Source organism: Schistocerca piceifrons, chromosome 7 (assembly GCF_021461385.2).
Source record: "Schistocerca piceifrons isolate TAMUIC-IGC-003096 chromosome 7, iqSchPice1.1, whole genome shotgun sequence".
NCBI lineage: Eukaryota > Metazoa > Arthropoda > Insecta > Orthoptera > Acrididae > Schistocerca > Schistocerca piceifrons.
Genome location: NC_060144.1, coordinates 9182362 through 9197110, shown reverse-complemented (window position 1 = coordinate 9197110; position 14749 = coordinate 9182362). Strand labels below are relative to the sequence as shown.

The window sequence follows — 14749 nt, the reverse complement described above, 5'->3', positions numbered from 1 at the left end:
GATGTAGGGTGTAAGGGGCAGTGGAGACGGAGATACGGGGCTGAAGGAAGGTTTCATTGAGGACGAAGGCATCCACGCGGTGCTGACGTAGGGTGTGGAGGAAGAGGAGTTTGTGGGTGGGCAGGGAGCGAATGTTGTGGTACAGGATACGGTACGGTTGTTGTACCATGGGAGTGGAGAGTTAGACGAGGGTGGTGAGGGGGGTGAAGGTGAAGTGGGCCTGGTTGTGGGAGTAAGTGGCATAGGTGGTAAGATGGAAGATGGAACGGGCAGCGAGGGCGATTTGGGAAAGAGTGTGGGAGCGCTGGAAGGGGTGGATGTTTTGGAGCACAATGGTGGTGAAACGGATGATGTCCTCAGCAGTAGGGGGAGGGCGGAGCGAGTTGTTGGGGTGGATGGGGTCATCAACAGGACGGACAGGGACGGTGAGCTCAGGGGTTATTGGTCGAGGTTTCGCTTTACACTTCGAGGAGTAGGTAGGATGTGGTTCATTACAAGTGTTGCAGGAGGGGGGAGAGGTGAGGTTGGGGCAATGCTTGAGGAAGTGGGAGGCTTTGCAGTGGGGACAAGTAGGGGGGTTCTTGCAGGCAGAGGTAACGTGGTCATTGTAGGTGAGACAGCGTTGGCAGCGGTAGGATTGGACAGGGGAACGGGAGGGGTCCACCTTATGGCGCTGATTGTAGATGAGGGCTCCCTCGGTGAGGAGGCGGTCAATGGAGGAGGAGGATTCAGTGAATATCCGCATGAGAAAAGTCGGCCCGGCATCATTGAAGATGCGACGGGCCGAGCGGATTTCGATGTCGGGCCGGGAGTTGAGTTCCGCCAACACCTCAGCCTCCGTGATCACGGGGCTAAGCTTCGTGATCACAGCAGTGAAGGTCGGCGGACGTCGGGGAGGTTGAGGCTGACGGGGAGAGGACGGGGTGTGGTAGGGGGTGAGGGTTGCACGTTGGCCAAATTGGATACGAGGGATGCGGGAGAGGAGGTCGGTGTGGAAGGAAGCATTGGGGGATTTTATGAGGACCGAGTCCTTGTGAGGAATCAGTTGGGAGATGGGAGCATTGGGGCAGTATTTCCGGATGGCGAGAGTGAGGGAGCGGGCATCAAGGAATTGAGGGTCAGGATTGGAGAGGACAAAGGTGTGGGTGGCAGGCGTGGCGGGGGTGGGGGTCGGGGCCGCGTCCATGGGAGTGGGTGGGTCACGGGGATTGGGGGTTTTTTTGGAGGAGACTTCGGGGGAAGGGTCAGCATTCGGGCGCTTGGAAGGTTTCGTGGACACCACTGGGTGGGGAGGGGGCAGGGGGACGGGTTGCAGGGGGAGATGGCGGGGGGCAGGACCACCCTGAGCAGCGGAAGAAGCAGACGGTGGGGGCGTGGGTGTCACTGAGACTGTGGAACGTCGAGCAGAGATCCGTGCTGGCTTGGAGCCTGTCGGAGGCGGTGCGGGGAGCGGTGGAAAGTCAGTAGCTGTCGATGGGGCGACAGTGATAGGGGAAGAGGAGTTGGGGGTGGGTACCACCGAAAGTGGCGCAGGGGTGGGGTGGACAGGGAGAGAAGGAAGGACGGGAAGTGGGGTGGAGGATGAGCTCCATGTGATGGTGGTTGGAGCAGCGGAGGGAGAGGTGAAAATGATAGTGGTAGTGGTGGTGGGTTGGGACATGGTGGCGGCGCGCGAGAAGGGCGGCGGCGGCGGCGACCAGACGGCGGCGGCGGCGACCAGACGGCGGCGGCGGCGGCAGGCGGCGGCGGCGGCAGGCGGCGAGCACCGGCAGGCGGCGACCAAACGGCGGCGGCGGTGAGGACCGGCAGGCGGCAACCAAACGACGGCGGCGGCGGCGGCGAGCACCGGCAGGCGGCGACCAGGCGGCGGCGGCGAGCAGTACTGACGACGAGCCCCTGAGAGTAGCCCAGGCAGTGAAACTCTTCGACGAAGAAGTGAGGGAATCCAACACTCGAATGTCTGTACCGCTTTTGAAAATGCTTTATCTGCGACATTCGCCTCAATCACATCTGAGAGTAATTCTAAATAAAACACCTGTTGCTAATTGTTCGTCGTTCCAAATACTGATTGCTATACGGCCACGACGCGCAACTGATTTCGAAAATTCGTTTGCCTCCTGTGAGGATCGAACTCACGACCCCTGGTTTACTAGACCAGTGCTCTGCCAGTGATCTAAAGAGGCGCGGCCTAGCGGTAGTTTTGCGTACTTCGTGCTTACGCTCGTCTCGATCATCAGGCTTAAGCTGACAACACTTCATATTACTGACTAATATTTGCAGCTATGGCGCACCATTACTGCTTGGCTACACATCTCACACGTAACCGATGTGCTCTCCAACCAACACCACTTACATTTCAGAACATGTCTTTGACACATGTCTACGAAATCACCTTCACCTTCAGATACAGTTTCCTTGCGACTGATGGAGACGTAGGCAAAGTTTTAAGTTGCTATTTCCATTACGTCACATTGATCAGAAAAACGGTAATTTACATCTGCAGCGGAACAAAACTACGTTCCGCCCAGCGTGGGGCTCGAACCCACGACCCTGAGATTAAGAGTCTCATGCTCTACCGACCGAGCTAGCCGGGCTGCGTCGGTGACTACGTGTCGGGTCGCACGATACACAGTTCTCGTTTCGGTGGGGTGGTCCCATACAGAATCTCTCTATGCTGCCTAATGTTTTCCTAGCGTCACACACGTCACGTACTTCAGTTTTATTTCATAATCATTTCTGAGAGGTACAGGAATTGCATGAAAACCTGCAGCGCTAGTGGTGTCAAAATTAACACACATATTTGATTTGACTCAGAAGCCGAACGGGTTACTTTCCGACGCTGTCTTAGATGCGCAAATGCCAGCCGAAACTCGCGGTGACGGCACTCAGCCGACCATTTCGCTAGATAACACCGTTCTGGCTGTGTGTGTATCAAGCTCAAGTGCATCTCCAAGCAGGAAATGGACAACAGCAACATTCAGACGATTTCGTACTGCTCAATAGCTACACTAAAACGGTGTGTTTCTTTTGCAGACTTGGAAAAACACGACCGTGACAGGATTCGAACCTGCAATCTTCGGATCCGAAGTCCGACGCCTTATCCATTAGGCCACACGGTCACTGGCCGCCAAGTATTCCTTACATTCGTGTCATCTCGAAACGCTCATACCGCTGAGGAATTGTGTTTTCGTTCTACACAGCCGCTGCCTCTTGCTGCTTCCCACCCATTCGTTACATTCAAGCCTTTACGAGACCGACCAAGTAGAGATTGGGAATCAAGACCACACACTTTGTGCATTCGAAATCGAAGGCAGGGCGTCCCTCGCCGCATTTGCTACGATGGCGATTTGCTACTTCTGCAGAAGCGGCGGCGTCGACGACGACGGCGACGACGACGACGACGACGCTCGCGAGAGGATCTGTGATATTTGAAAAACACATGTAAAAAATATAATTCAGACTGCCGCCTCCCACCCTACTCTGTACCGCCTTTTTTTTTTTTTCATTTATTGAATTTCAATTCCCCCCGAAGGGGGGCGGGCTGGCAGCAGCTTAGTACGCCGCTCTTCAGCCGACAGATTTTGTGACAAAGAGCAAGAGAACAAATAAGAAAAACAACAGGTGATAAAATCGGAGACTTAGAGAGTAACAAGGCGAAAAGAAATCGTGGAACTTAAAACAACGACACAGGGATGATGACGCTAATAAAAATACATACGAAGTAGACATGGAAAACAATAGACAATTAAAAAACACGGCGACAGTCTGGATTCTGTTCGCAAAGGAAATAAAATTCACACCGAGCGACAGCATGGTTTCTGTTCGCAACACGAGAAAGACAAACAACACTGAATAGTCACTGGAACACTGCACTAAAAAGTTGGCAAATGTGACACCACAGTCGAGAGCAGGTGGGGGGAAACTGGACAGAAGATGGGAAAACGAAAAAGGGGGGGAATGGAGAGTAAAAGCGAAGGGGGGAGCCGGGAAAGGAGCTGAAGGAGGATGAGGACCCAGAAGAGGGGTGGGGGCAGACGCGACAGGGAGTGGGGTAGGCAGAGGAGGGGAATACAAAAGGACTGGGGGGGGAGAAGGGAGGTAGGGAGAGGTTTAGTGGGGGTCTGTACCGCTTTGGAAAATGCTTTATCTGCGACATTCGCCTCAATCACACCTGAGAGTAATTCTAAATAAAACACCTGTTGCTAATTGTTCGTCGTTCTAGATACTGATTGCTATAAGGCCACGACGCGCAACTGATTTCGAAAATTCGTTTGCCTCATGTGAGGATCGAACTCACGACCCCTGGTCTACTAGACCAGTGCTCTGCCACTGAGCTAAAGAGGCGCGGCCTAGCGGTAGTTTTGCGTACTTCGTGCTTACGCTCGTCTGGATCATCAGGCTTAAGCTGACAACACTTCATATTACCGACTAATATTTGCAGCTATGGCGCACAATTACTGCTTGGCTACACATCTCACACGTAACCGATGTGCTCTCCAACCAACACCACTTACATTTCAGAACATGTCTTTGACACATGTCTACGAAATCACCTTCACCTTCAGATACACTTTCCTTGCGACTGATGGAGACGTAGGCAAAGTTTTAAGTTGCTATTTCCATTACGTCACATTGATCAGAGAAACGGTAATTTACATCTGCAGCGGAACAAAATTACGTTTCGCCCAGCGTGGGGCTCGAACCCACGACCCTGAGATTAAGAGTCTCATGCTCTACCGACTGAGCTAGCCGGGCTGCGTCGGTGACTACGTGTCGGGTCGCACGACACGCAGTTCTCGTTTCGGTGGGGTGGTCCCATACAGAATCTCTCCATGCTGCCTAATGTTTTCCTAGCGTCACACACGTCACGTACTTCAGTTTTATTTCATAATCATTTCTGAGAGGTACAGGAATTGCATGAAAACCTGCAGCGCTAGTGGTGTCAAAATTAACACACATATTTGATTTGACTCAGAAGCCGAACGGGTTACTTTCCGACGCTGTCTTAGATGCGCAAATGCCAGCCAAAACTCGCGGTGACGGCACTCAGCCGACCATTTCGCTAGATAACACCGTTCTGGCTGTGTGTGTATCAAGCTCAAGTGCATCTCCAAGCAGGAAATGGACAACAGCAACATTCAGACGATTTCGTACTGCTCAATAGCTACACTAAAACGGTGTGTTTCTTTTGCAGAATTGGAAAAACACGACCGTGACAGGATTCGAACCTGCAATCTTCGGATCCGAAGTCCGACGCCTTATCCATTTTTTTTTTTTTGCGCCTAGAACCCTTTTTTTTTTTTTTTTTTTTTTTTTTTTTTTTTTGTGTCCAATGTCAGGCTTACCACCTTTGCTGACATGCATGTTGTTGTACTATCGCATAAATAGTGTCTACAAAGTCCATATGTTGACAAATAGTGGCTAATTAGAAAATTAATTAAGGAAATGAATAAAACTGAAAATTCCAATATGAAAGACATGAAGACATTGCGGATAGTACAAATACAAAAGAAACATGCTCCTTTAGCAATGAAATGAAATTCGTGTCGGGGGCGACACCTGCTCACGACCCGACGTTCGATAGAGCAAGAGAGCCATCTATCGACTCGTTCTCCAGACGTTGGTGTAAGACTGGGTCGTCTTCTCGAAATTAACTAAAGGTCCGTAAGTGTGATCGATGTCTGTCTCGGCTTTTTCGTCTATCTCATCTCTCACCCGTCACACCCCATCTGGCCGGCGGGTCGGTAAATGTAAGTCGCAAGTAATTAGCGAAGTCTTGTTTATATTTCTTATGCTGTTGCAGCTTCGTGTGTCCATCCAGGAGAAAATGCCAAAAATCAATTTTGTCCTTTTCCGATTCGTTATACACGTAGCCCACCACCATTCCCCGCACCCATGTCACTGCATTGGTTTTTTGGACCGGGAAATAATATTCTTGGGGGAAAAAAAGTGTGTCTGATGAAATTGTGTGAGGGGCGGAGCGTAACAGGAACGCCAATATCTGTTGTGCCAAGTGCCACACTGGAGCCGTCCCACTACATGTTAAACGATGTTCATCAGTGTCCACTGTTGCGCAGTCTAAACATAGTGGAGTGTCTGCCAAATGAATCGCGTGCCGCCGTTGATTCGTTGCGAACTTCCTATTTATCACCACATACCATGTTGAGCGTACCGACGCTGGGAGGTAAACGTTCCGTATAACGCGCCATATCTGTCGCCAGTTCTTGTCTGGGTACTTATTTTCCAGGGTATTCCTGGGGCACCGGCGCAGTAAGAGTTGGTATACGTCTCGCGTCTTCGGTAGTCGTGTTGTTGGGAAGGGATCTCTGACATAGCTAAGCTCCAAAAAAAAAGACTTGAAATGTGACAGCTTCGGTGAAATATGGCCCACATCGACTGGGGGCAACATTGAAGTGGGCGCTAGTACATCGGCCAACGCACCCGAGATATTGTGAAATTGACCGCGCCACTGTCGGAAAATCGTACTGACGAATAACGCCCGTGCCTTTTCATATACGTTCACTAGACCAAGTCCACCCTCTCCAGGTGGTAGCGTAAGCGTTGTGTATCGGATCTTAAACAGGTGTCCCACACTCACGTAGGTTCCGAAAGTTGCTTGTATCCGTGATGCCATTGTGCGCGTTAAAGGCAGGACATGCGCTACGTGAGTGAGTCTCGGTGCTAGGTATACGTTAACATAGGTCACCCTCTGAATCATTGTCCGCATCAGCCTCAATATGCGTCGGTAGTTATCCGCTGCTGTCCGCTGCACATCCGTGTGGAACGTAATACCTAGGCATTTTATGGTCTTAAACAAGATGAGCGGGCCTTCCTCCCCCGGTTGTAATCCTCGACCGACATTCATGCAGCGTGTTTTGTGTAGATTAAGCACGCTTCCTGCCGCCATCCCATATCACTGTATCCATGCCAACGCCGTACGTACTTCTTCGCCTGTCCGTGCCACCAGCATCATATCGTCAGCATAAGCGCGGCAATGAAAGGTCAGTTGTGGCAACGGCACTCCCTCCAACCGTCTTCGGAGACCATATAGACAGGGTTCCAAAGCCATTGCATACAAAAATATCGAAAGGGGGCAACCTTGACGAACTGACCTTGAAATAACAATGTAGTCAGTGCCCCGCCCATTCACCGAGACCTTTGATCGTACGCCGTGTAACAGTCGCATGATCACTAGGATGAAGGCCTGTGGGATTCCCAATCTGCCCATCACCGCATGCAAAAAGGTATGATCCACTCTGTCGAATGCATGATCGAAGTCAATAGCGACGAGTGCCCCACGCACTCGGCATGCCGCTGCTAATGCGATGATATCTCGGTAGTCACTGAGCGCCGTATGTACGTTGCTCTTACCGCCGAGGCAAGTTTGATCTATGAGGAGTCTATCAGAAAGTGAAGACCGCAGGCGAGCCCCAAGGATGCGCGCGAAAATCTTATAGTCGCAGTTCAAGAGAGTGAGTGGTCTATAATCTCCTGGATTTCTGCCACCGCGTGGTTTGGGTATTGGGATGATGATACCCTCCGTGAATTCGGCAGGTATCTCAGTCTGCGGTAACAGGAGTTCGTTGTACATCTGAATCCAGGTTCGTCCCATGAGGTATGCAAAGGCGCGGTAAAATTCAATTGGGAAGCCGTCCTGTCCTGGGGACTTGTTCGGAGCCCCCCTGGCAATTGCGTCTGTCAGCTCGTCCTCTGTTATCGCTGTGATGAAAGTCTCTGCATCCAGTGGTGGTCCTCTATCTGGCATTTCCGAGATGACATCATGTAGTGTCTCGTGGTTCACATGTACAGGTCCATATAACTGGCGGAAATAGTCGTTAAACACATGCGCAATATCACGCTGGTGCACAACTTGCTGGCCAGTTTCAGAGATTAGTTCCCTGATCAATGTCCTGCGTCGTCGTTGGCGTTCACATACCACGTGGTGCATGGAGGGGGTTTCGGCAGCAACTGTGTCCGCCAATCTCGCCCGGACCATTATACCTTCCATTCTTAGTCTCGTCAGCTGTAATAACTTGGCTTTTATCCTGCGCATGGCCGTGTGCCTTTCCGGCGATGGTTGTTGGGTCATCAGCTCCCTCAGGGATGTAAAATAAAAATCAGCCGTTGTGCGGGTCCACTGCGATTTGTCCTGCCCGTATCGTATCAACGTTCTCCGTAACATTGGTTTTGCGCATTTAATCCACCACTGGAGAACCGAGGTGTATGCTCGTTGGCGGCGAACGCAGGTCTCCCAGGACGCCTCTATCGACCGGTGACATTCAGTGTCACGTAAAAGTGCACAGTTCATTTTCCAGTGACCTTTACTCCGCCATATCTTCTGACGCGTTAGTGAAATCGTACAGACGTACGCCATATGATCCGTAAAAGCCGCTGGCCAGATTTCGGCATCCAGTATCATCGTCCGTAGAGCTCGTGTCACGTACACTCTATCAAGTCTACTCGCCGAGTGTCCCGTGACAAACGTATAACCCTGTCTGTCACCATGCTGCAGTTCCCAGGTATCCAGAAGCGCCATTTCGGTAATCAACGCACGCAGTTCCATGCATGGCACATAATGAGGTACTTGGTCCTTTTTGTCGACGACACAATTAAAGTCGCCGCCCACTATATAGTTATCAAAGCGTCCAGCGAACAACGGTGCTATCTCTTCGGTGTAAAAAGTCGCCCTTTCTCTTCGTTTTGTGGAGCCAGATGGTGCGTATAAATTGATGAAACGAACGCCGTCGACAGTGATCGCTATGCCGCGTGCCGAAGGGAGAGACCTGACGTCCTCCACTCCTATTCCTTCCCTGGTGAGAATCGCCACACCGCATCCACTTTCATCGTGCACTGAATAATGTGCCTCGTAACCGTAGAACTCTGGCGGCGATGTGAAACGCACTTCTTGTAGGAGTACAATATCCACGTCCGCAGCGCGTAACATATCTTTCAGCATTTGAATTTTAAGCGGTGTCCGTATGCCATTAATGTTTATCGTGGCAATGCGGTACGCCTGGCTTGTGTTCATCAGTTGTAGGGCGGTGTCATTAAGCGTCCATCCGCACCCCCGGCGCTCCTCAACACACTAAGTTGGTCAACATTTCCCGACCCCTCCCGGCCTCTGGCCAGGACTGTCCTCAATCGTCGCGTTCGTATTTTCATCCTGTTCCTGTTGGTCCATTTCTTGCGCCCAGTCCCCCAGGATATTTCCGGAACTGGTCGAAGGATGGAAGGTAACGTTGTCATCGCTCTGATGTTGGACAGTTGTCATCTCCACTTCCGCCTTCCGGTCACCAGAAGGAGAGTTCAAGTTATCGTCGCTGTGTAGTTCCTGCATCGTCATCTCGGTATCTGTTGAACCCACTGGTCTCAGGTCGATACTGTCGTTGTCGTCCACTGTCCCCTCGGGACTTTGGCTATCGTCAGCAGAAGTCAGTCGACGCTTCTTTTTTCTCTTCGGCGAACGCTGTTTCCGTTGCCTTGCTTCCGCATCGGCTGTTGGGGTTGCGCATCCTCCGTCTTGGGCCTGGCCTATCACGCTCTCGGTAGAAGCACTGGCAGCCACCACGGATGAGCCTGGAGCGGCCGTCAGCTGCATCTCTTCTGTGGTGTCCTGTGTCTGCTGTGGTGGAGCCGGTGGTCGGAGTTCCAGTCCGTTGGTGTCCATGTTCTCTATAGGGGGCAGCTGCTGGTGCCCACCGGAAGTCTCCCTCACATCGCTTCTCAGGGCTTCCACAAAGGTCAACGGTAAGACAGTCGCCGGTTGTGGCGCCTGAACGTCATCCCGTGGAGTTTGCACTAAACGTCGCTGGAGGCATTCCGAGCGGACGTGACCTTCTTTCCCGCACCCCGAGCAAGTGCGAGGTTGCCCATCATAGATTATAATCGCTCGACAACCTCCTATGTACAAATAAGAGGGGACGTGCTTGCGCAGTTCTATCTGTATTTGTCTCACCCCATTTAAAACGGGGTACGTGGTAAAACTCGTCCATTTTTCGGCCACATGGGATAGAACTGTACCGTATGGTCGAAAGGCGTCGGTAACAAGTTCAGACGGGACCTCAAACGGAAGTTCGAAGACTCGTATAGTGCGGATCCCCATTCCCGCGTGATCGACTGTAACCGCACCAACATTCCCGTCGGCATGACAGAAACGATACCCGTTCGGTGATCGTTGTAGAAGTCTTTCGCAAGCAGCCTCGTCAACAAGCTTGACATAGACGACGCTTGAAACGAGCGATAAATTGATTCCCACGAGTTCCTGTGGATCGATTTTTACCTCTTCTCTGAAGAAACATTCAATCTCGTGTGCCTTTGGTCGTGTATAGTCGTTCGCAAAACTGAACTTCAAAGTCGTTTTTCTGTACGAGTGTGCCATCTCGTTCTAGACTCACAACACCACACACGCGAAGCTGCTCCGGCGTAAACAAACAGGCGCGCGCACCACAGCGCGGCCGGCAGGCAACACGGTCCGCACTGTGTCACTGCCGAAGGCAGACTGTCCATTAGGCCACACGGTCACTGGCCGCCAAGTATTCCTTACATTCGTGTCATCTCGAAACGCTCATACCGCTGAGGAATTGTGTTTTCGTTCTACACAGCCGCTGCCTCTTGCTGCTTCCCACCCATTCGTTACATTCAAACCCTTACGAGACCGACCAACTAGAGATTGGGAATCAAGACCACACACTTTGTGCATTCGAAATCGAAGGCAGGGCGTCCCTCGCCGCATTTGCTACGATGGCGATTTGCTACTTCTGCAGAAGCGGCGGCAACGACGACAGTCACATCTGAGAGTAATTCTAAATAAAACACCTGTTGCTAATTGTTCGTCGTTCCAGATACTGCTTGCTATACGGCCACGACGCGCAACTGATTTCGAAAATTCGTTTGCCTCCTGTGAGGATCGAACTCACGACCCCTGGTTTACTAGACCAGTGCTCTGCCACTGAGCTAAAGAGGCGCGGACTAGCGGTAGTTTTGCGTACTTCGTGCTTACGCTCGTCTGGATCATCAGGCTTAAGCTGACAACACTTCATATTACCGACTAATACACTCATGGAAATGGAAAAAAGAACACATTGACACCGGTGTGTCAGACCCACCATACTTGCTCCGGACACTGCGAGAGGGCTGTACAAGCAGTGATCACACGCACGGCACAGCGGACACACCAGGAACCGCGGTGTTGGCCGTCGAATGGCGCTAGCTGCGCAGCATTTGTGCACCGCCGCCGTCAGTGTCAGCCAGTTTGCCGTAGCATACGGAGCTCCATCGCAGTCTTTAACACTGGTAGCATGCCGCGACAGCGTGGACGTGAACCGTATGTGCAGTTGACGGACTTTGAGCGAGGGCGTATAGTGGGCATGCGGGAGGCCGGGTGGACGTACCGCCGAATTGCTCAATACGTGGGGCGTGAGGTCTCCACAGTACATCGATGTTGTCGCCAGTGGTCGGCGGAAGATGCACATGCCCGTCGACCTGGGACCGGACCGCAGCGACGCACGGATGCACGCCAAGACCGTAGGATCCTACGCAGTGACGTAGGGGACCGCACCGCCACTTCCCAGAAAATTAGGGACACTGTTGCTCCTGGGGTATCGGCGAGGACCATTCGCAACCGTCTCAATGAAGCTGGTCTACGGTCCCGCACACCGTTAGGCCGTCTTCCGCTCACGCCCCAACATCGTGCAGCCCGCCTCCAGTGGTGTCGCGACAGGCGTGAATGGAGGGACGAATGGAGCATGTTTGGGACTGGATGAAGCGTCGTCTCACGCAGTCTGCACGTCCAGCACGAACGCTGGTCCAACTGAGGCGCCAGGTGGAAATGGCGTGGCAAGCCGTTCCACAGGAATACATCCAACATCTCTACGATCGTCTCCATGGGAGAATAGCAGCCTGCATTGCTGCGAAAGGTGGATATACACTGTACTAGTGCCGACATTGTGCATGCTCTGTTGCCTGTGTCTATGTGCCTGTGGTTCTGTCAGTGTGATCATGTGATGTATCTGACCCCAGGAATGTGTCAATAAAGTTTCCCCTTCCTGGGACAATGAATTCACGGTGTTCTTATTTCAATTTCCAGGAGTGTATTTGCAGCTATGGCGCACCATTACTGCTTGGCTACACATCTCACACGTAACCGATGTGCTCTCCAACCAACACCACTTACATTTCAGAACATGTCTTTCACACATGTCTACGAAATCACCTTCACCTTCAGATACACTTTCCTTGCGACTGATGGAGACGTAAGCAAAGTTTTAAGTTGCTATTTCCATTACGTCACATTGATCAGAAAAACGGTAATTTACATCTGCAGCGGAACAAAATTACGTTCCGCCCAGCGTGGGGCTCGAACCCACGACCCTGAGATTAAGAGTCTCATGCTCTACCGACTGAGCTAGCCGGGCTGCGTCGGTGACTACGTGTCGGGTCGCACGACACACAGTTCTCGTTTCGGTGGGGTGGTCCTATACAGAATCTCTCTATGCTGCCTAATGTTTTCCTAGCGTCACACACGTCACGTACTTCAGTTTTATTTCATAATCATTTCTGAGAGGTACAGGAATTGCATGAAAACCTGCAGCGCTAGTGATGTCAAAATTAACACACATATTTGATTTGACTCAGAAGCCGAACGGATTACTTTCCGACGCTGTCTTAGATGCGCAAATGCCAGCCGAAACTCGCGGTGACGGCACTCAGCCGACCATTTCGCTAGATAACACCGTTCTGGCTGTGTGTGTATCAAGCTCAAGTGCATCTCCAAGCAGGAAATGGACAACAGCAACATTCAGACGATTTCGTACTGCTCAATAGCTACACTAAAACGGTGTGTTTCTTTTGCAGAATTGGGAAAACACGACCGTGACAGGATTCGAACCTGCAATCTTCGGATCCGAAGTCCGACGCCTTATCCATTAGGCCACCTTTTTTTTTTTTTTTTTTTTATTTCCGACGATGCTTAACTTCGGTGATCGGACGAGAACTTTTTTTTATTTTTTTAATTTTTTTTGTTTGTTTATTTTCTCTCTTTTTTTTTTAACTAAATATACTTTCTTGTAAGATCAGGCCAGGGTGGCTACGGAGGCAAAGTAGGCAGGGGTCGCAATCCGAGGCCTGGCCACAGTGTCTCCGGCGCCCTCCCAACCCGAGAAACGTGGAATAACGGAAAGAGTGATGTGTCGTGCTCCTTATAATAATGTGTGACAGAGCATTTTTTTTATTTTTTTATTTTTGTTTTTAATTGTAATGATCCAGGGCAGGTCGGCGGTGGCGCGGTGGGCAGGGGTCGAATCCCGAGGCCTGGTCACGAGGTCTCCTCCTCCCTGCACTGGAGCACAGTGGGACTACTACGATGTAATTGTCCTTGGATCGGAGTCCTATAATACTCATATGTGGACATGCTTCTTAGGAATCGTTGTCCATCCAAACAGGTAAAAGTTTAACAGGAAGGCAAAATAACTGAAAACTAGCCAGAATGTCTTTCCTATCAGGAAGGTAGATCAGTATGCCCCTATACCGGTGCCATTAGTGAATCTGGCACAGGAGCGATCAATAGAAATGGCAACTTAACCAACCCCCTGTTTTTCGAAAACAATACTAAGCATATTCGCAAAGTCCCTCTTAAGATGTGGGAAAGATTGCTGCGTCCAGTACTCATGAACCATGTAACCAGTAACCGAAATAAAATCACCATCAACCACTGAATAAATGTAACGGCCAAGAAGCCACATAATGGTGTTGTTCTTGGTCCGGGGATAAATAACCGTGTCCGGCCAGCAGAGAATATCAGTTGTAAATGTCGATTCCGAGCTCCTGGTGAGTAAAGCCAATTGTCGGCGCAGCCAGTACCACATGCGAAGACGGTCAGCGCAGGTAAATCGGTGTTGGAGTGTATCAACACAACCACACGTTTGACAAAGCGGAGAGACACATAAACCTATACGATGAAGTCGTTCGTTCGTAGGAATCAGCCGGTGAACTACCTTATACCATAGGGAGGCAACAGGTGCTGAATGAACGGGTAAGCTAATATTCGTCCATATGTGACGCCAATTAAAACGGGGATATTGCAAAACAATCGGGATGGAAGAAGAAGACCTGTGCCATTTGTCAAGCAGTGTTCGCATAGTAAAAACAGGACGACGTTGTAAGTGGAGATCTAGATAACTAATCTCAATATAGAAGTCCCGAACATGCCGTAGCTTCGCATTTAGAGGCCCTACGTTAATAGGCGGTGACAAGCTCGCAGGACGAACGACATGGAATAATCGCGAAGTAACAGTCGGGGACTCAGAAAATAAAAGATGGAGGGTGCGCGTAACATAAAGGGCCGCAGCCTTGACACGGACATCGGTGAACGACAAGCCGCCCTGAAGACGCGGCTTCGTAAGAACATCACAACGTAATTTAAAAATGTGCCCCCGCCAAATATACCTGTTAAGAAGCTGGACCATTTTTGCACCCTGCAGTCGGGGAAGCGGAAACAACTGAGCAACGCAATATACTGTACATAAAACATAAGTGTCTAAAACACGCTTTTTTTGCAGTAGCGGTATCGAACGCCATGTGTGTTCTAATAAAACACCTTGAAGCTTGGAAATGGCCACTTGCCAATTTTTTGCAGCCATACGAAGAGGACACCGTTCAAGATAGATACCCAAATGTGTATGGTGTTCAACAGCCGTAACCCACGGAACAACCACACGGTCAAAGCCCCGCAAATTCAGGAGTTTGCTTTTAC

The 14749-nt window shown here is 50.9% G+C and overlaps 7 non-coding genes across 7 annotated transcripts; all 7 read right to left on the bottom strand.

Annotated features, from left to right (window-relative positions):
• Positions 1–2111: 2111 nt before the first annotated feature.
• On the bottom strand, positions 2112–2183 carry Trnat-agu. Its single transcript has one exon. It is a non-coding gene; the product is annotated as a tRNA-Thr (tRNA).
• A 338-nt stretch (positions 2184–2521) lies between these two features.
• Positions 2522–2594, bottom strand: Trnak-cuu. The gene has a single exon. It is a non-coding gene; the product is annotated as a tRNA-Lys (tRNA).
• A 452-nt stretch (positions 2595–3046) lies between these two features.
• Positions 3047–3119, bottom strand: Trnar-ucg. Its single transcript has one exon. It is a non-coding gene; the product is annotated as a tRNA-Arg (tRNA).
• A 1153-nt stretch (positions 3120–4272) lies between these two features.
• Trnat-agu lies at positions 4273–4344 on the bottom strand. The gene has a single exon. It is a non-coding gene; the product is annotated as a tRNA-Thr (tRNA).
• Positions 4345–4682: 338 nt separating this feature from the next.
• Trnak-cuu lies at positions 4683–4755 on the bottom strand. The gene has a single exon. It is a non-coding gene; the product is annotated as a tRNA-Lys (tRNA).
• Positions 4756–10891: 6136 nt separating this feature from the next.
• On the bottom strand, positions 10892–10963 carry Trnat-agu. The gene has a single exon. It is a non-coding gene; the product is annotated as a tRNA-Thr (tRNA).
• Positions 10964–12340: 1377 nt separating this feature from the next.
• Trnak-cuu lies at positions 12341–12413 on the bottom strand. Its single transcript has one exon. It is a non-coding gene; the product is annotated as a tRNA-Lys (tRNA).
• Between the last annotated feature and the right edge of the window lie 2336 nt (positions 12414–14749).